Here is a 22,935-nt window from a genome sequence, read left to right on the forward strand (position 1 = left end):
ATGACTTTGAGTTTTTCTTTGCTTACACTCCCTACTGGTATTTTTCATGTGCCCCGGAAGTGCTTAATAAACTACAGTCCTTTTTATTTTGTTACATTTTGGTTCTTTCAGCAATTTTCCATTTGTTTGCCTGTAGATATAATAACCTTCAACTGAGCATCATACCATAGGCAATAGACTTTCATTAGGTAGGCCTTGCTTACAGTTCCCCCAGCTGATGCACAGTTTACAGGAAAAATAGATATCAAAAGTATGTGCATGTCCCACTGCTGATATCTGCTTAATCACTACCACCTCCAACTTGCCTGACTGCATCAGACCCTTTGTTTCAAGTAGATGCTACCAGGTAGAGCCGAATTCCTTAGCAATACCTGTCACCTACCACTGATGGGAAACACGGTCATTGATCGTTTATGCATCAGTGACAGACATTCTGTGCCTAGAGTACTAATCAAACTTGTCACCAGCATTGCCACAAACTGATCTTTTTTTCTGAGTGTCCTAATCTTTTATGTAGGCAAACCTGGCCTGAAAAATTACACAACTCGTGTCTACTGTAACCTTACAGGTGACTATCAAGTCTTGAATAACCTGAAGTTTAATACTCTGCACTTTATTTTCCTTGTCATGTCATCCTACATAACATGAAACAAAAATGTTAGAGTCACTATGTGGGTCAAACATAAAAATTTTCATTGATTATGTTTGGCTGTAGTCTTAATTAGTCTGTACTCAATCTTTTGGCTGAGATCAAGTGCATTTGTGTACCCTCACCAACTCACTAGATGTATGTGTCTGAATAGATTGTCAGGAATCCTAGCCAGTCTATAGGAAGGAGTTAACTCAAACCTAACTGCTGATGGTTCAGTTTGACTAATGCTGCGACATTCCAGACAGCGTGCTCAGCTTTTTATATGAATGTGAAATGATCATGGAATTGTGTTAGCAAGTTAAATGGTGTGCCCATTATAGTGTATAGGTTACATAGCTTTAAACATACTAATATGTAGCTATAGGGAGTTATGTGCATCGGGAACTTCTATGCAGTGTGGTATACATTCCATCTGGAAGCCTTCTGAATGAACACTTCATGAAGGCTGAAAGTCTGGCCGCTGTGTTTCTGCTGCTTACAGAGTATTTTGATAATAACGCACATGCCACATCATGCCAGAACTTTAATATGTTTACAGAAGTGAAGTAATATATTTGTCTTAAGAATTTGTGTTTGGAGGACTTCCAGGATGGCTGCAAACTGATCAACAGATTAATTTCAGCTCTCTCGGTGTGAAAAAAAAGAAACGGAGAAACAACAGCCAGTGATATTGTCAACCTGAGTAAAGTTCAGTTACTGGCTAATAAGCACACTGCCTGGATGCCAGCAAAGAAGAAATTGAGAACCTGAAAGAAAATCAACCAGAAAAGGTAAAGAGAAAAAAACTGTCTGGGAAGAATGCTGCAGATGTTCAGCAAAAGGCAGTTTAACCTTTAGCTTTGGTACGAGAAATGGCTTATAGGTTCATAGGTTCATACTAGGCTATCTGCCCTAGGGCATTTATAAGCCTAGCCAGAGTGTGTTTGGCTTTCGCCACCCATTTTAAATTAATTTTGCTATGCCCTTTTTCGAGGTTAGTATACTGTGCCTCTGTCTAGCAGTGACACAGAAGTGATACCCGGGGTAAACCTACGATCTCCCATCCACTCATCAAGATTCCTCTTGAAGAGAGTCAATGAGGGACTCTGCCTAACCTGGACTGGGATTTTATTCCAGAGTGAAGGGAGCCTCTGGGTTATGAATCTGTCCTTCCAGCATGTCCTATTTATTTCAGTGCTGAAGTTCAAGTCTCTCGAGTGCGTAGCTCGATGGGATTTGGATTTTCTGAGGTGCAGCATGTCCATTAATTCTGGGTTGGACATGGCTTTATATGTCAGGCACAGATCGCCTCTGTGCAGGCAGTATGCCACTGAGTAGAGCTGGAATTTCTTTAACCAGGCAGCATATGGCATCTGTTTGAGCCCTTTGACCCTCTTGTTGAGGTACTTTTGGGGTCTTTCCAGTTGCTGCAGGTGTCTGGTAGGGTACATCCCAAAAGGGGCATTGTACTCAATTATGGGCCTGATGAGGGATGAGTAAAGAGGCACGATGACCTCCCCTGATCTAGATGTGAATCCCTTCATGATCAGGTGGGCTATATAAAATGTATTTCTAACCACTTTGGCCACGTGGTTGTCAAATTAGAGATTGCTATCAACTTGGGTCCCCAGGTCCCTAATTACTTCTTCTGTACTTAATGGATTACCACCTATGTGGTAATTTGTGGACACTTTGTTTTTGCCAAAGGGGATGACTATACACTTTTTGGCGTTTAGCTTGAGGCCATGGCTCTGACACCAGTTGTCTGTTTCTATGAGGCCATTTTGGAGGATGCTTGTGTCTGCTGGAGAGTTGATTATGGCGCCCAGTTTGCAGTCATCTGCGAACTTGGTCAGCCACAGTCTTTCCATGTTGGCCTGTACCTCCGAGAAATATATACCGAACAAGAGAGGTCCCAGGACTGAGCCTTGTGGGACGCCACTTGTAACTGGTTTGAAGTCTGACATGGCTCCAGCAATTCTAACCATGTGGGTTCTGTCCTTGAGCCAGTTTGCAACCCATCTAGTGACATAGGGGTTTATATTTAAGCTGGTGAGCTTATCTATAATGCCTGAGTGGGGTATTGTATAGAAGGCTTTTGCGAGGTCCAGGTAGGCTGTATGAACCACCTTCCCCTCGTCAATGGCTTTGGTGACTGTTTCAAAGAAATTGACCAGGTTTAAGAGGCAGGATCTGCCCTTAACAAAGCCAAACTGGGTGGGATCCAGTGTCTGTAGGTCCCCAATATCTTTATTTATGAGGTCCATGATGATCCTTTCCATAGCTTTGCAGACCAAGCTAGTCAGGCTTATGGGGGCGATAGTTTCCAGGATCTGTTGAGGCACCACCTTTGTGGAGAAGGGCCACTGTTGCTGTACGCCACTCTTTGGGTGCATATCCTGTAGTAAGGCTGAGATTGAACAGTAGTTTTATGTTTGGGTTTAGCTCTTCTTGGAGTTCATGTAGGACGCAGCCCGGGACACCGTCTGGTCCCATTGATGCTGTGTTTTTTGCTTTGGAGAGGGCGGCTCTTACCTGAGCATCTGAGATGTCAGGGGGGGCAGCACTCTGCTGGGATAGATATTTGCCCTTTTGGTGGGGAGGGGGGGGAGTTTGCACTGAACCTGTCAGCTAGGATGTTGGCAATGTCTGTGGGTTCGGTGTATTTTTTGTCATTTTAGTCTAATTCTGAGCATATCTGGGAATTCCCACCCAGATTCCTAACACAACTAAAGAAAGCCTTGTGATTATCCTTAGTGTCCTGTGCAATTTTTCTCTCGAAGCTGGCCTTAGACGATTTTATGAGTGCCCGTAGTTTTTTGCTAATACTGATCAAAGATGCCTTCCCTTTTTGGGATTTTGCTCTGTCATGTAGTAGCTTCCTCCTTCTATTGTATAGTTTGTTTATGGCTGGGGTCCACCAGACAGGACGTCTGCCTTTGGAGGATTGGGTCTTGGTTTTATTTGGGATTGCATGATCCATGCATTCCTGAAGGTGTTCATAGAATGCATTTATAAAGGATTCTGTGGTCTGGGCCATATTTTCCACAGGCCCGGGGGCTTTGAAGGATTCCACCTCGGTTTTGAGGAGTGTGAAATTTGCTTCAGAGAAGTTTTTCACTGTGGTTTTCTGGGCAGGGGGTGGGGTTGAGATGTGAATATCCAATGAGATTAGTTTATGGTCTGATCTTACCAGTGAGGGATACACTTCTGGTCTGGAGCATAGAGTCCCCATGTTGGTGATGATCAGGTCCAGTATGTTTTCCCCTCTTTTGGGAGTGGTAACAAGTTGTTCCATAGCATTTGAGTTTGTAAATTCTAGGAACCTTTGGGCTAGGGTGTTGGAGCTAGAGTAATGCTCCCAGTCTGTGTTTTGGTAGTTGAAGTCGCCCAATATAATGGTGTTTGGAGAGACCTTCATATTTTCTTAGAGTAGTTTAGAGGAAAAAATAAGTCAAGTATGCTCAACATGGATTAAAATAAGTGAAACACTGGAGGAGTATATCAACTCAAAAAAAAAAGGCTGGAAAAAATGGAAGACGCTTTAAACAGCTGTTCAGATGAATTGATAAAACTGCAAAAATCAGAGATGTAAATAAAGAAAAGGCAGACTTGTCTGAGTATGAGACTGCTCGAGAAGAGTTATTCCAAAAAATGATAGAGTTAGAGGACAAAGCACACAGAGAAAACCTGAGATTTTCTGCTGTACCACAGAAATGGGAAGGACTAGACTGTATTAATTATATTAAAGCACAAATAACTGGACTGGTATTCCACAGCAAGATTTTTTAATTAAGAGGGCACATTGTGTGTATGCTCCAACCCTGGCCATGAGAAAGCTGCCAAGACCTGTATTAGTAAAGGTGCAGTCATACCAGCAGGAAGAGTTGATCCTGACAAAACTGTAGCAGAAGGGCAAAATATTAAAAATTGGAGACATTGAGGAAAATGATAATTCACTAATCCCTGTACACTAGGCAGAAGAGAAGCAAATTTATCCCAGGAATCAGGGAATGTTAAGAGGTAGGTGTTAAGATTCAAGCTACTGTATTCAGCTGTGTTCAGGATTTTTTTTTTGTGGAAGTTCAAAGTCCTTTTTTGATGCAGAACAGGCTAAGGAGGAAATAAAAGAAAAAAAAAGTTTGTCCATCAAGGGGCAAGCCATCAAACAGAATAGCACTTTGCTTTTCATTCTTCTGATGGTAAGGCTCATAGAGAGACTTTTGACAATAAAACCTTTGGAATAGAGACAGAAAAAAGAACAGGAGTTGACTAGAAGAATCAGAAGTACCTTGGCCTTGAGTCCAAGGTTGGAAGATGGAGATGAACAGGAAGAAGACCAGCAATGCTGAAATTAGTGAATAAGTATGAGACTATAAAGCATCAATATCATTTGTGAAATATGGCTTTATAAGAAAAAGCGAGAAAGATTGGATTTTTGTTGACTGTTAAACTTATTGGAGGACTGACAGGCATGCACTACACGTCATGTCACTAATGTTAAGGAAGAGCACTAAAATGAAAAAAAGGGAGGGAGAAATAGAAAAAAGGCAACAGTAAGCAACAAAATGTTCTTGATAGTAATTGTATAAAATGTTTTATGGTTATAAATTTCATGTGATATGATTCTCTATGTATGTGATAAAGATAGTAAACATGCATTGTCTTCATTTTTAAGAAATGTAGTCATTTGTAAGTAAAAAGAGAAGAAAGGCTGGATGAAAGCTCGTTTAAGTCAATAGGTCATAATCTTCGGCTGTTGAGGTGGGGGATGGGATGTAAAAGTGCACTGTTAGCATATGTATGTAGAATTGGTTTTTACTTTTACATAGGTGAACGTCTGGATTAATGTCCTTGACTTAACCTAATTTTTTTTTTGTTAAAGCAAGTGGACTTTAAAAAAAATGAGAAGCCATGATGTAATAGTTTTCTTTAAGCAAATAAATGTTCAGCGCCAGTTGAAAAATCTGGATTTGAGGGCAGCTCTACATTTTTATCTTATGTTTCCATATTAACAAGCTGACTAAAGTGAAGAGGATGAATCGAGAGGTCTGGACATTGTTTGCGTAGAGAAATTAAAAATTAAAAGGTAAATTGTTTGAAATTGAAGTGAATAATGGATAGCAGTTTTTCTGGTAAATAAATAGTTTAATGTGTTTACTAGAACAGTGTATAATTTAGTTTTATTTAAAGATAGTCAGTGCACTTTTTCTTATGGCTAAAGTTTGAACATGCAAGTTAACATCTGTGAGGGATATAAAGGTAAGTCAACAACAGACAGTACATAGGAACACAGGCTGTAGCATGCATCTTAACAAGGGATAACCTTAAATTTAATTTAGGTTTTGCCTGTGTGTGCAGCTTGTCAGTCTAACAATTGTTCCTACCAGGAGATTTAATCTTCATTATTTGAAGATTTACATAGTTTTTTGTTTGTTTTAAGCTTATAGGTTCGGGGGGGGGGGTTGTTTTAATGAAAACTCTCAAACAAACAAGTTTTTTTGTAAAATCTAACAAGAGGTTCAAATGGAGATGACAAGAAACAACATTATAGAAGATTTACCTGCCTAACATTAGTGGGCACATGCAACACAAGGCTGGAAATAGACATTTAAAAAAGTTGCCATATAAAGTGGGTGGGAATAAATTGTCGTAATGGCTACACTAGCCATATTATTTTGAAAAGTGAATGGCCTCACCGGTATAGACAAAAAGGCATGACTACTGAATTATATAGTTTAAATGACAATGCTATAAAAGAGACACTTGGAAAGAAGTGAGCATGTGAATCTGATAAATAAAGGATTTCAGGAGGGATATTCAGCAGAGTAGAAGAGATAAATGAAAAGGGGAGGATTTTTGAATTTCTAGAGGAGCTCCAATAATGATAGAAGAGGGGAAAAGATAGTAATGGTAGATTTGTGGTAGTAAGGGGCTACTGACAAGAGAGTAGGATTAAGCTGGTATGTATTTATATTTCACCTAAAAATGCTGTTATGGAGCTTAAGAAAATTTGGGGACAAGTTCACTTTTGGCAGAGAATATTAGTTATAGCAGAGGACCCAAACTTGATTTGCAGCAGTGAGGATGTATCTGGGGGACCTAGAAGGGAAATATATAACAAAAGAGGGTAGATTTTTGAAAAAAAATATATGAAAATATTTTTGTGAGAGATGTGAATCTAGTAGTAAAAATTCTTGGGAGAATTTACATATTATTCCCCATGGTACAATAAATGGGATAGACTAGACAGAAATTATATTTCACAGGAACATGTGCATTTAATTGAAAGCCTTGACACACATCCAATAAATATTTCGGGTCATGCACCAATACCAACTAAGATAAAAATGCAGGGTAAGAAGTTCAAATGAGAGACTGGTGCTTTCCCACCTACCTGTTAAAAAGAGAGGAATTTAAGGAATGGGGTACTGGAAATTATTCGAGAGTTATAACGTAAGATACAAATTTCTTAAGAAGTTATAGCTAGTGAGTGGGATAAAATGAAAGTGGAGTTTAAAACCAGGGGAGAAATAAAAAGAGATATGGTTAAGAAGTAACAAGTTATTTACAGGGGCTGACAAAGGTTAAAGCATTGCAGAAGGTGGATCTCACAGATCAAGAACAGGCAGGAATGCAGACTGTTAAAGTGAAAATAAGGGAATATCTGTATAATATGCATGAGTTTAGAAAGATTGCTGTTAAGCAACTGTTTTTTTGACCACTGCAGAGTACAAACATGTTTAGCACAACAATTTAGGCGACAAAGTATAAAGGGCTATTGCTAAACTTAGGGAGCCTATAACAAGAAAAATATCCAGAGATCCTGTAGCAGTATAAGAAGTATTACAGAAATGCTATGAAAATTTGTATAAAGCAGGGGGATGTGGAAATCAAGAAAAAGCACAAATGGAAAATATTTATGGAAGACTTGGTTATGCCATAGGTAGAGGCAGATGAAGCTGAACAATTAACAGTTAAGATAGGAGGAGATAAGATAAAAATTGTGATGTATAACTATCTGCATGAAAATCTCCAGGAATAGATGGTATGCCTATGGATGTTTGGAAGCTAGGAGGGAAGAAAGTGATAAAGATCTGGAAGGTGTTAACAGTATTTTTAAAAGGAAGCAGAAGCACCAACATCCTGGAAGAAAGAGTGGCTAGCTGTAATACTTAAAAATGGTAAAGACCCATCAGCCCCAGCTTTCATATAGGCCCATTTCAATTTGAAATCATGATTATAAAGTGTTGATGTCTATGCTAGCTAAAAGAATGGCAAATGATGCCAAAATTGATAGATATGGATCAAGGGGATGCAAACATTTGACAACAAAAGAAGAACAATGATGATCCAGCAGGAGGTAGAATGTTATAAAATACTGCTGCTGCTGTTGGGTCTTGATGCAGAGAAAACATTTCTCAGAGTAAGCTAGGATTTTGAGTTGAGCGATGGAAGCATTTGCATTCCCTGATATAGTAATAAGGTTAATTATGAGGATATATGAGAGATCGGAGGAAAAAGTGGGAGGGTTCTTCTCTGATAAGTTGTGTTTGAACAGAGGATGCAGGCAGGGGTATCCTAATTTAGTTACATATTACATTATCGAAGTTTCAGTACTTCGAGTATCGTATAAGAAACAAAAGTAACTGCTGTGAGCAAGCCCCCCCTACATCCCCAACACCCCCCCACTTAAATATACCAACTCTGAGATTACACTTTAATGGAGTTAAGTGCAGGAAAGGGAAGGTTTCCCTTTCCTATGCTGTAGTGCGATCTCTGAGTTGGTATATTTAAGTAGTGGGGGGTGTGGGGGGGTGCAGGTGGGCTTGCCCCCCTGCCTACACACTTTAGTTTACCTTTTTTTTTTTTTAATATATTTTTTTGGAGCATTCAAAAATGTAATTGTTCTATCATTAAAGGTCGACCTTTAGTGATTCGAACAATTGCATTTTCGATGTTCCAATAGGAACCCTCTTAATTCTCCTGTGTTATTTATTTATGTTCTATTTAGAGCCATTGGCAAAACAAATAAGGAACTCAGAAATTCAAGAATATAATTGTCATGTCTTTCAGGGTATAAAATTAATGAAGACAAAGCAAAGGCTATAGCTGTAAGCTGTGTTCCTGCGTATGAATTGGTTCAGCAATACCCATATTTATAGGGATGTGATAAAATGAAATGTTAGGCATATGGGTTAAAAATGATTCTGCTATGGCAGCTAAGGATATATGGGAAGAGACTAAACAGAAAATGATCAAAAACTGAGAAACTGGAAGCTGTTGTTTATGGATATGGATAGCAAGAGTCAAGCAGTGAAAATGTTTAGTCCCATTAGTTTTATATACAAGTCTGGCATATTTTTATCAACCAAAGGAGAAGTTATGGACAGTAATTAATGGAAAGTTGAGTGATTTTATCTGGGAACGGAGGAGTGCAGTGGACCTTCCAACAGACCAAATGGTTAAAGATTAACTTGATTTGAAGGGATATTTTGTAAGACAAGCAGAAATCTATAATTGAAAGGGGGGAAGTTCAAAATATAAGGAGAAACAGCAAGAGTGATATTTTGGGTAAAGATCCTTAAGGAGAGTAACAACCATATGGACTTATTTATGTATCTTTATTTTTCAGAGTAGAGTACTGATCTCCAAGGCCCTTTGTCAGATTCATCTGAGTGGTTGTGACTTGCTCATTATTAGGCAGTGGAGGCTGAGGGAATTAGACCATGCACCATCAGACCACAGAAAACAGCTCATTAACAGTTCCTTAATTCTCAGTATTACTGAAGGATATTATTAATAAATATATATGTTGATATATTGTATATTAATATGCAAGTGTAAATATTAATATTAAATCATGATCAAATAATAATACTTAATATTATATTTTTAAAGTAGCAAAAAGTATCCTAAGAACTCGACTAACATGAGAATGGCGAACAGGAGATTCTGACCATGGGTGTGACTGCAATTAGGGATACAGAAAAGGCATGAGAGAGCTGGAATTTACTGGAGAAAACCAGCAAATGAGCCAAGGTATTGGGAGCAAATAACTAGAGAGAGAACGATAATAGTGTGGGAAGAGGCCAGGAATACATTTTGGTGAAAATACATGTAGAATAGTGTTTCAGAGGAGTAGTGACGTTTAAGGGAAGGCAAGAATTGATCAATTTATGTAATGTTGGTGTGATGAAATTTTATAAAAGAATATATGTGATGTATAATGTTTACAACTGTGAACATGTTAACATTGTTTTTTTACATAAATGCATGTTTGCGTGTGTCTTAAGTGAATTTAGTAAAGGAGTTTTAAAAAATATTTTTTTGGAAGTACAGAGCGTCTTCTGTGTGGCGACATGCGTGAATGGACCTTCCTTCGCTGAAGGTTGTGCGTTAGGCCCGGCAAGCCAGTACGTAAAAATCTACTGCCAATCATTGGCGGACTGGAGTTCCGCTGTGGCGACCCCTAACCGGGAAAAGCTGAAAGACACAAACAAACAGAGGTAGAGCTTGGCCAGCATAAAATCCCCTAGCTGTGAGGCAAATTATCCAAAAATTAATTTTATTCTGTACTAAGAGTGGAATAACCAAGAAGCCTGCCACTTTTCTGCATGTCACCGGGGAGCAACACTTAAGTATTTAATGTAATTTCATTTGCAGAGTAGGAAAAAATATAAAATAGCAGTAGTTAGAAGCTCTGGGAGTATTGAATCTGGAAGGACCTTAATTTTATTCTTTACTTGGGACTTTGTCTTCTTCAGAGTTTATCAATTCTTGTGGTGCTGAGCCAAAAATATGTACCAGAGACTGAGTTTGATGAGCTGCATAATTGTTTAAAAGGAGATGTGATAGTAGTAAAAGAAATGATCAGAGAAGGGGCAGCAGACTTGTCCATGTGAAAAGTTGTAGTTGCATGCAGAGTAAGTAAAATTATAAGCACTGAGTTGTAAGAATTAACTGAAGAAATGCAAATGAGCAAGATAAAATACAAGTCAGCATTAATGCATAATAAAAAATAGTGAGAATATATCATAGTGGTAAAGAGGACAAGAAATATACTTTACACCTCTTGGCTCTAATGTGCAGTTGAAATTCAGGCCTAAAGCATTCCAAGATGGTGGTCGGCTAGTTGGCACCCAATCCACGGAGCTCTTAATGTAATTTTTACCTTTATTAGCCTTAAACACTTCTAAACAATACCTGCTATTGATCGCTGACCTCAACTAAATACTTAAATACATCTGACAGCAAATCGGGTGTCTTATACTGGAAAAAACTTAAAAAATCCACTTTTTATCCAATTCCTGGGATACGTGCCACGTGCATCCAAGAGGCCTGGGTGACAGATCTCTGCCTGACAGCTTAGCGCTTTTGACAGTTGGCGCTGCTGACACTCTGCGCTTAATACCAGCTACCAGTTATGACAGACAACGCTGAAGTCATGGAAACTCAAAGTACCAAAGCAAAAATATCGTCAAAAATTTTCTCCGGAGAAAGACAATGCATATAAAATATTAAGAACCACAAAAACGCCAACAGACAGCGGTACCACAAATAATAAAACAAGCTCTAAAAGTAAACCCGACCCCAACCTTCATATCGACGATCTCAAATCAGCGCTCCAACCAATTCATGATGCTATCCAGGGCCTTTCTGAGCAATTGTCTGGCCTCACTAAATCTATTAACCATCTTGTGCAAAGGGTTGACACTCTTGAACAAAAAACACAAAAAAATGACTTTCAAATACATTCAATAACTGACGACATAAAAAACAACTCTGCGCTTATCTCTGAATTACAGTCCAAAATAACAGATCTTGAAGCTAGGAGCTGTCGCAACAACATCATGATCAAAGGCTTACCTGAAACCTATGATAACCAAAACCTGCGGTCAATATATGGTCAGATTTTTAGTGCCTTACTGGGTCCGGGCAATTCAACTGGGAACTTAATAATTGAAAGAGCGCACAGAGCCTCTATCCACCGGCAAGATTCACCAACTCCACGTATTATTTACACAAAGATGCTAAACTTTCAAGATGTACAGAATATTTTAAGTGCTGCCAAAAAGCAAAAAAACTTTACATGGAATAGTCATAAGATCACTCTCACTCAAGACCTGCCTCACCAAATAAAATTAAATAGACAAAAGCTGGCTCCTTTTTGCGCTGATTTGATCAAAACAAGTGTGAGATTTCAAATGAGGTACCCAAATGTCCTTTCTTTCTCCTACAAAGAAATAAGATATTCAATGAATACTCCAACGGAAGCCAAAGATGCCTTTACCAAAGCCTTTAACTCTTATCCTGTTTCATAAATGGGTCTGACAAGATCTTCTTTTTACAGTTCTTTTGTCAACCCTCATATTAGCAATAATACACCACTAATTATTTGCGTACTTCAGACTATCACAGAGTCAGTGTTTATACAACGCTCGATCTACAAAGTTAAACCAAATCGAATATAACAAAGGAAAAGGTTTTAACATTAACCCGTCGCTATTTGCTGCATATATCTCTATGGGTACTTTAGTGCTTACTATGACTGCAGCCATCGGATCTGCTGCTAAATATTCGCTTGCTCCTGGTAGGCACAGAGACAGTATTTCTACATCGCTCGACCTATAGAGATAGATAAAATCGAATAAAATAAATGAATAGGATCTAACATTTACTCAGCACTATTTTGTTACATGGATCTGCTTAGGAACTTTAGTCCTCAAAATGCTTGCAGCCGTCAGGATCACTTGTTCATGGAACTGATGACGGATAACCATTTTGTTACACTTCCCACGATGTCCCTGCAGTAACAATTACTGATTCCTCGTACATTCAATGCAGCATTCAGAAGTCTTGCTTACTATTTTCTAAATTGTCTTGCCTGTCTGTTACAATCTCAACTGCTCTGACTGGTGTAACGGTTAGCTGAATCCACGAACTCTTCATTAAATAAGTTGCTGTTATCCTTCTCTACACGGTGGTCTCATCAGCTATCTCCCATTATGCGCGTTTACATCGCGCATCCTCGAATACTATTGGTTTGTGGATTTTGGTACCCTGTGATGTATTAGTGTTTTCAAAGTGTTTTCATCCACAAAAATTTTTTTTTTTATTCTCTTTTCATATGTATTCTTACTTTAGAGGTACATTTCTCTGGTATACTTTAGGTGTACAAAGGCAGTTATGTGGCCAAGACTCATATGCTTATTAGGTACAATATTTGTCTATCATATAACCACTCATGTACTTACACCTACTTCCCTGCATGTTACTCTAACATAATCCCATTTATATATGTGCATTTTTTATGCCAGCTCAAGTGAAAGGAATGTTGTAGCCTTTCTTTTTCTAGCACTTACAATCTCTTGAGCTCCAAATAAATAATATATATAAGCAGGTTGTACCTAGGTAAATGTGTGACTTTCAAGTAAGTCGTTATTAATATTTAGTAGTTAAACCTTAGACTACAGAGGACTGTAAACATGTTTTAGCAGTTTATAATTTAGTAGTATACATGTTCCCTTTTTTTTTTTACCTTAAATAATAATACATGCTAATTATTAAAAACTGGAACTTATTTAGTTTTGTTCTATTTTAATCAGTTTTCTTCTCCTTATTACCTTACTTAGTAACTAACAATCCTAAAAAATGTAAATGGCGGTTAAGTATTAAGACAATATTTCTGTTCTATTTTTGTGCTCTCAATTAACCTTACAGTTTAGCTTTCCTCTCTTCCAGCTCAGACATGCTGGTATCTGTTAGTATGATAAAATATTTGTTTATATCATGATTTAACGATCAGTGGTAGTTTTTTTTTTTTTCCTATCTCTACTTTTTTATGCGTTCATGTTTCATTTATTCTATATTCTTTATATCTCCTTCTTCCCTTTTTTCTTTTTTTAAATGGCTACTACCGGATGTAATTTTTATGAGCTCATGGTTGTGTTCGCCTTGGGTTCTAATATAGCCTGGTCTTGGAAACAGATAGAGTTGTATATATGTACATATTGTTGTATTGCTAGTTTAGTTACTTTTTGTTTTTCTTACAACTTACAAGACGAGAATAATTATGCTAAACTAACGCAAAAATTCCTTTTTTATTGTATGTTTGTTCCTTCCACCAGTATAGAGGGGTGGGTAAGCACCGGGGCTTTGTGGAAGGAACTGCTATGCTGCCTTAATTACTTTTCTTTCCTTTTTCCTTCTTCTCTTTACTTATTATCTGTATACACACCTCCCTTCTTCAAATATGATCTCTCTCAAAATGCAGTCAATTACCCCCTTCACCCTATATCACTTATAAATACAATCTGCCATGACTCTACATATTGACTCATGGAATGTTAGAGGGCTACAGAATAAAGCCAAAAAAGCACTCCTCCTCCACCTGGTTTTTAAATCACAAGCAAATATATGTTTTCTTCAGGAAACGCACACATATAATAAAGACTGGGTCAAAGACTGGGAAAAGTAATGGTTGAAATCCATTATTTCTGCAGGAAATAGTTCAAATTCTAGAGGGGTGGCGATTATCAAAAAATCCTTCCAAGGCACTGTCTTAAATGAGCGGTCTGATGTAAATGGTAGATGGTGCTTATTTTCATCCCAATTTCCCAATCTTAATAAACCAATTCTATTCTTCAACCTATGTGGCCCGTGCTCCCAACAACATATCTTTATTACAGAAATCCACAACATTCTAGCAACTTTTAAAGATCACTATATTATAGCGGGAGGGGATTGGAATGCTGTCATAGACCCTAATTCAGATCGCACTAGTAAATCTCCCTATTATAATCTTCAATCCTCCTCTGCCTTGGAAGACTTAATGTACAGTCTCAAACTTACTGACCCCATATCTATGAAAGACCATATAACTAAGGATGAACTATACACATACTACTCAAAATGCTACAAATCTTGGTCAAGGCTGGACTTCTTTCTAATCTCTGAATCCCTCACCCACTTTAAAATTAATCTCTCTTTAGAACCGAGATCCTTATCAGATCACTCTAAGAGATCCCTAAATATCAGCCCTATTCAAAAAGTAACTTCTCCATGTACTTATAACAACTGGACACTTAACATAAATTTACTTCGAAACAAGGATATTATTCAAGAAATCACTGAAACATTAACTAATCTTACCTCTAACCTCAACCTCTCTAATATACCACTAGATATACAATGGGCTGTGTGTAAAGCCTATATTAGAGGTACTTTAATTAACAAAGCCTCTTACCTCAAAAAAATGTACAAAAACAAAGAACTTGAACTTACAAATAAGCTCCTTGACTTAGAAAAACAACAAAAACTCAACCCAGACCCCATCAGAGACAATTTAATAAATGAAACACAGAACCATTTACTTCAATTACATAAACAGAACTTAACCATTTTTGAACAAAAGATGATCGCGATTTACTCTGGGCACAAACCCCATCTAAACTACTTGCAAAATTAATTCGGAACACCCAAGAACCCCCTAAAATATCTTGTCTGCACTTTAAAAACAAGATTTATATTTCAGACCAGGAAATTATACAACTCTTTTCCAGCCTTTATTCAGACATTTATTCCAAAGAAAATACAGATCATGTTTTACATCAACATATGATTGACTTCCTGAATTCCATTAAATTCCCTTCCATTAATAAAGATCAATGTGACATGCTCTCAGCTCCCTTAAACCTACAAGAAATCCAATCCACTATCTCGAACCTCAAGTTAGGCAAATCCCCTGGTCCCGATGGCTTCACAGCTGAATTCTTTAAAACTTTTATCTCAATAATTTCCCCTATCCTGCTAAAAGTATACAACCACGTAATAAAGTACGGCATATCAGACCTCCACTGGAATACTTCGAAAACAATCTTAATTCCTAAAAACCAAAAAGACAAAACGGATCCACACAATTATCGCCCCATCTCACTGATTAAATATTGATATCAAGATTTTAGCTTCGCTTTTAGCCAACAGACTTAGAAAAATTCTTCCATCTATAATTTCCATGGAACAATCAGGCTTTATGACACGTAGGCATACATGGGATAACACTCTAACTCTAGACTCTCTAATACATCTGTTGAAAAAAGAAAAAAATCCAGTTTATGCTTTAACTTTATATGCAGCAAAAGCCTTTGATAGGGTTAACTGGAATTTTCTTTTTCATTCCTTATCATATTTTAACATTCCCTCCTCTTATATAGATATGATTAAAGTTTTATACAGTAAATCCTCTACCTGCTTAAGGATAAACAAGATTCTTTCCAAACTTTTACAAATAACTAATGGCACCAAGCAGGAGTGCCCGCTATCTCCTTTCCTCTTCAATATATTCATCGAACCCTTATTTCTTTATATAAAATTAAATACTTTCCATACAATCCCCAAAGTAATGAATACCAAAATACTCCTTTCAGCCTTCGCTGATGATCTAATCATTTATTTTCAACTTCCGAATACTGACCTTAACAAGATTGAAATCTCCATCAACGCCTTCTCAAAAGCTTCGGATTATCAAGTAAACTTCAAGAAATCTCACATCTTTCCCATTAACCCTCTAGGTCATAAACCAAATTACTTTCCCGCCTCCCCCTTCAAAACAACTTTTGATATCAAGTATTTAGGGATCTATTTTGATCATAATCATTCATCTACATTTCAAAATAACCTTTTCAGATCTTGGTCCAAAATCTCTCTTGATTTTCATAGTTGGGAAAAACTGAAGCTATCTCTTTTATCCAAATCAGCAATAATTAAGATGAACATACTCCCCAGACTCCTCTTTCAGTTTAATTCTGTGGATCAGTTGGTACTCAAGTCCTTTTTGACCAAGATTAGCAAAGATCTAGCTAAATTTATTTGGTATCCGAAATCTGTGAGAATTGCATATAATAAATTAACCCTTCCCAAATCTGGAGGTGGCTTGGGCCTTCCAAACTTTCATCTATATTATTCAATCATCTCTGCAAGTAGATTATTATACATCTCCAAACTTAAATTAGCAGACTATAATGCCTATCCTACCTGGTCTAAATTATGGTTTCAGCAGATTCTTAGCGTTAACCTAAATCCAGCTGCTCTCCCCTTTCTTTCACAGGACACCTTACGGAGTCTCAACCTCCCAAATAACTTAAAACAAAAGGTTATTATCTTCCAAAACATTTTAAAACTCATCAGTCTTGACAAATCACTCCCTTTACTTCAACCCCTACACCTAAATCCCAATATTAAAACCAACAATCTTCCAGTCAACCTCTCCAACTTCCCGCTAATAAAAAATCTCTTAGTCTGGGATATACTGAAACACAACAATGAATCACTGTCTAATCTATGCAAAATCCTTAAAGTCAATAAGAAATACCTAATTATTACTCAACAAATACGTGATGTTATTACCTCTAAATTCATACATTTATTAGATAACAGACAAAATCTTTCCATACTAGAATCTGTGATGCATAATCTAACTCTACCCAAAAAAATGCTCTCTAACTCATACAGACTCGTATCCTCCATGATCAATAATAGAATTTATCTTTTTTCAAACTACTGGGACAAGTATAACCCCCTTCTTTCACACACTCAGAAGCTCTCGGCCATAAAAAACACTATAAACTTTTCCCCCTTTAAGAACCTCTTCTACACACAGTTAATGATCAACAATAATGCTTACTACACTCCGGCTAGACTAGCTAAGTTTGACCCTAACAAGTCTCCCTCTTGTCCCTGCTGCTCATCTTTGCATGCTGACCTAATGCATGTTTTATGGTCCTGCAATTACACACACAAACTCTGGACATCGTTAAAAGTCCGCCTTCAAAAAATGGGTTATCATAAGTCAACCCTTTCTTGGGAACTAGCCATTCTTCATATCCCTACTTGTGCTCTTTCTAAATTTGACACACATGTTCTGGTTTTCCTATGTTCACTCATGAAATTATACATCTCTAAAAATTGGTTGGACCGCACTAAACTCTGTTGGAACAACTTTAAGTCAATGGCTCTTACTTACATGGCTGCACAAAAATTCATTATTAAAAGTCCAAAGAGGAATGCTCTCTATACAAAAATTTGGGTTAAGGTCAATGCCCTCCTCCTTACCTCTACTTAAAACAGTCCTTCCTTTTGTAAATGCTGTGATTTATCTTGTGCTGTCTACTTAGTGTTCTATTATCTCTTCTCCTTGGGTAGCATGCTAGGTTAGCAGTTCATATGGGGTATCCCCCCCCTTTTTTTTTTTTGTATATTTACATAGTTATGCTTATCAGTTTCTACTGCATAATATGTGAACTTTATACGAACAGCTTGTATTGTTTTTACCTTTGCTATAACTTGTTTGGTTTTTCATCATTTGCTTGTTACTTCTTTTTGTTAAAAGAGAAAATAAAATAAAAAGTTTTTTGAAAAAAAAAAAAAAAATTCAGGCCTAAAGTACTGATGTGTCTGTAAGCATGAGAGGAGGCGTTGCCCTGTTTTTAATCAATTTTGTAGCATCTTTGCTAGAAGGAGCAATTGTACGAAGATGTTTCAAGTTCAAAATCTGCAAAGTGTACTGTTTTGTGTAAGGATACTTAAGTTTTGGAGGTGGAAGGTACTAAAAGGGCTGTGTACACAAATGCTTATTCAGAGCATTAAGTAAAGCTACTACCTCCTAAGATAATAATATGCGACTATAACAAGAGGGTAGTGAGACCAGCTATGTTATATGGGTTGGAGACAGTGGCATTGACAAAAAGGCAGGAGTTTGAGCTGAATGTGGCAGAATTAAAGATGTTAAGATTTGCACTGGGTGTGACGAGGGTGGACAGGATTAGGAATAAGTATATTAGAGGGTCAGCCCAGGTTGGAAGGTTTGGAGACAAAGCCAGAGAGGCACGATTATGTTGGTTTGGACATGTGCTGAGGAGGGATGCTGAGTATATTGGGAAAAAGATGCTAAGGATGAAGCTACCAGGTAACAGGAAAAGAGGAAGGCCAAAGATAAGGTTTATGGATGTGGTGAGAGAAGACATGCAGGTGGTTGGTGTGACAGAGCAAGATGCAGAGGACAGGAAGAAATGGAAACAGGTGATCTGCTGTGGCGACCCCTAGCGGGAACAGCCGAAAGAAGAAGATGATGATAACAAAACTACAAGATTGTGTTTCAGATTGTAACACGAGAAGTAGTCCCAATACTGTGTGTCTTTTAGGTTTTGATAAGTTAGGTATGGTAACTCAAACTATGTACTGTAACAGAGGTTAATTTCTAACCTTGTGTATTATGTAGTATTTTTTCTGCTTTATGCTGTTGTCTGTTTGAGCTGTACAGTATTTGTTTTTTTTGTGCATTTAAGTTCGTGTTCCAGTCTTTGCCGAGTAAGTGTTTTTTGTGGGTTTTGGCTGAAATGGGTCCATTTGGATCAGTCCAGTACCCTGGTTAGCAAATGTAATAATTCAATAAGAACAAGTGTGTTCATCAGCAGTCTTAATCTATGAGAAGTGTAGTACACTACAGCACCACAGCAGTAATTTCATTCATGATTGTGCTAATTTAAGTGTAGGCTTGGGTAGTTTGCCAGCAAACTGTCTTGTGCAGGTGAATCCTTATGCCATGCCAGTAGTAACATAGTCCAAGGAAAATAATAGCATCTGTCCTGAGTAGAATAAAGCAGGAATGGAAGTGAATAGGAAGCTTGTGTCATTAAGAAGGCAGAAGATTTGATGAATAGTATGGTTACTATTTTAAAACAAGTCACAATTTACATTTTATTGATCATTCCTTATACTGCCTTGATATCTTTCTCTGGAAAAAAAAAATAGTAGTTCATGGGATTCAAGATGGTTGCTCTCTCCACAGCAGTTTTTTTAAAGCTCTCAAAGTGTAAACAAAAAAACAGAAGTAAAAGAGACAGTTGAAGTTAACAATGTTGGTAAAATTTAGTTACTGGCTAGTTGCTGTACTGCCTGGATATCTACAAAGGAGGAATCTGGAGAAAGCTGGAGAAAATAAATCAGGAAAGGAGAAGTAAAACTGTGGTGGTGAAGCGCTTTGCAGCTGTTCCTCAAAACCCATTTCAGGTTTCAACTTTTATGCAGGAGGTAGGTTCCCGTAATTTAAAGGAAGAAAAAATCAGATGCATTCAGAGGTGTTTAAAATAAGTGAAAAACTGCAAGAACATAAGTCCAATGACAAAAGACTGAAAAGAAGAGAAGAAGATTTAAGTATCTATTCAGATGAACTGATAAAACTGCAGAAACCAGAAGCTGAAATGAAGGAAAGACTGAATATGAGGCCTCTCAAGAACTGTTTAAAAATAAAATTAAAGGGCAGAACGCAGAGAGAACCTGAGATATGGCCTTCCTTAGATCACCGTTGAAGTATTTCAGACTGTTGGGTTATCTTGCCAAATAAGAGATGGCTGTCCAGGATACCAAAGCCAAAACCTTCCATAGAGCCATATGTCTGACACAGGACCTAAGCCTGTGAGCATAAGGGTACATAAATGGACATGAGCATAAATCCTCAGACCATCTCGCCACCAGTCCAAGCGCAGGTCTTGCACTCATCTGCCTGTTCTACTCAGTCGTTGGTGCCATTGGCCTTAACTGGTTCAGATAAGTGCCTTGTTGGGGAACCTTCCACTCCTTTTTGCAGTTATGTTGTATTGTATTGTTTTTTTTCTCTGCTAGATGTTTGCTAGGAGGGGGAAGTGGGATTTTAGTAGGCAGATTCCCAACAAGGATCTCTACTCTGTGCCGTTTTTGCTTAGGTGCAAGAGCACAATTATAAAAACAGTACAATCTGTCAATCTTTTGTTCCAAAGACAATAAGAACTCAATGTGTTCGGGGAGAATGTCCCTACGTGGAGGAGTAACTTTCCTTTTTGTAATGTGTATATAATTTTGTGTGTGTTCACAACAGAAGGGGTTAGGAGGGTTAAAAAAAGAAAATACACAAAGTTTTTTATTTTTGAGTGTTTTTACTGAAGCAAAAAGTCTAGGCAGGTGGAGCATAGGTTCAAACAAAGATGAGAAGGTGTAACTGCTTCATGGGAAACAGAATGTTTACTTCAGAACTGCCTTCGGTACTCCTGATGGACAGAAGCAGCTCCTAAATGCTGTATCCCATTCATGGGTCCTCTCATATTATCTATGGTACGATACCAGTTATTCTAGTTACTGGTAATATATATTTATCAACCATGGGATGCGTAAGGCCACTCTATAACCAAAGGGGATAGGTTAGTTCGAGCACTAAATGGGAAATTGGCTAGACTTAAAATGGCTGTCAAGAGAAACTAGCCTAGTACTTACCTATGAACTGCATATAAGATCAGCCTGCCAGACATAAATATGTGCATGTAAGTTGCAAGTTGTAAATGTATGTATTCAAAAAAACTGTCAAGTAGAATATGTGAAAATAATAGCTTTTTATAAGAATGACTGCCTTATCACTTATATCATGGAATGCAAATAACATTGCAGTCATGGACAAGAACCAAAGAGTCTTGTTATATGAAGAAGTGTGGGTGCAAATAGTAATGTTACAGGGGACACACGGATAAAATGAGCATATCAGTTTGGTAAATAAAGTATTTCAGAATAGCCAATTAGCAGAGTATCGGGTAAAGGAAAATGGTGGTATTAATGATTGTGAGAGGGGCTCCAGTAGTGATAGAGGACAAGAGTGAAAGTAATGGCACATTTGTGGCAGTAAGGGGGTGGTAGTGTAAAAGGAGGATTACATTGGTGTATATTTACTTTCCATTTAACACTGCTGTTAGGAAGCTTTAGAGAACTGTGGAAAACTTAGATTTTCATTGTGGAATGATGTCCTCCTGTTCTACTGTTGATATGACAGACTCCCCGCTAAGGGCAACCTGACATCCGGCCATTATACCAAACCCTTTAACTTGGCGTATATAGGGCATAAAAGCGAAGTCCGGATGTACCATCCTCAAAACTTCTCTTCTGCCAGTCCGAACGCCATCTTCAGTCATCAGTTTGCTCACCTGAGTTGTTTGCTGGTGTATCAAGCCATTCAGATAAGTGCCCCTTTGGGATTTTCTCTTTCTTATTTCTGCTGTGTTTTTTGTGGGATTTTACATGTCATCCTGAAAAGGCAAATGCTAGTGTGGGAGAGATTCCACATAAGATCAGTCATGAGCAGTGCTTGTTTTGCTTAGGGCCTCTCATGATCATAACACTTGCAGTATTTTTCAGGCCTCTGTGCCTAAGATTTTACAAAGTCATCTTTCCTCCCTTGCAATTTACTTGGAAAACCAGCTTCTCAAACTTTTAGCGAAAGATGCTATGGAGGGAAATTCTAAGCCTGACATGGAGTCTTCATTGAAGATAAAGGCCAAAACACCTAGGTTGGACTCATCCTCTGCACCTCCTGTATCGGATGTCTCTCTTGATGCCAGTAAAAGCCAGGAGGTTCACCTGGTTCTGGGGTCAGATTCCTCAGCTGGAGCTGTTTCGGAGGCAGCCATGGATCTGACAACAGGCATGTCCTCTCATGCATTGCAGACTTTTGTTTTGGATGGTCAGGGGGAACTAAGACTGATTATCACAGAAGAGCTTGGGGGGGGGTCCCTCAAATTCTGGTGAGGGAGGAAGTTTCGACAACAGTTGAGTGTAGGCAGATGTCCATTTAAAAATAAGCAAAAAACAAAGCACGTTTCTTTTCCCTGGACCCTAAAAGTGAATGGCAAAATTTTACCCAGGGCTTATTTAATGCCCTTATGGCTCTGAATCTTCCTTAGGGTGCCTCTGTCCCTGTTTCTCCTTGGATATCTTCCCCTCGCAAGAGAGTTAGGGATCAGGATTCTTCTGATGAAGAGGTTTCTTCAGATGAGGAGTCCTTGGCTTATTCCACCCAGATTCCATCCCTTATAGAGTATGCCTCTCCTGAAGAGGAATCCAATAGTCCAGAATCTCCTATTGATTACTTTTGGAGATACCATTACTATGATGAGAGAGTTCAAGTGGGATTGCTCCCAAGTTTCAAGTGTGCAAAACAGATATTATGAGCTCCTACAAATGGAGTCTCCCTCTAGATTTGCCTGCTTCACTGGATGCTTTCTGTTCAGTATCTCAGGCTTCAGATTCATAGCCCCCTGCTCCTAAGAAGTCAAACTGTTTTTATAAAATGCCTAATGACTGCAAAGTTCTTTACAAGTGCCCATCTGCTTACTGTTTGGTAGTTTCTGTTGCTTCAGATAAGCCTTGCAAGTTACTGCCCTCCTCTAAACTTCTTCCCTCTGATAAGGATAGCAGGATTATAGAAAGATTGGGAAAGAAGGTATGTA

The 22,935-nt window shown here is 38.0% G+C and overlaps 1 protein-coding gene across 1 annotated transcript in view; it reads left to right on the forward strand.

Annotated features, from left to right (window-relative positions):
- The window catches only part of NBEAL1 (neurobeachin like 1), a 2,263,075-nt gene that overhangs the window by 837,388 nt on the left and 1,402,752 nt on the right, over positions 1-22,935 (forward strand). The gene's annotated exons all lie outside the window — the stretch shown is intronic.

The sequence above is a fragment of the Protopterus annectens genome, chromosome 6.part1, assembly GCF_019279795.1.
Source record: "Protopterus annectens isolate FY-2018-M chromosome 6.part1, PAN1.0, whole genome shotgun sequence".
NCBI lineage: Eukaryota > Metazoa > Chordata > Ceratodontiformes > Protopteridae > Protopterus > Protopterus annectens.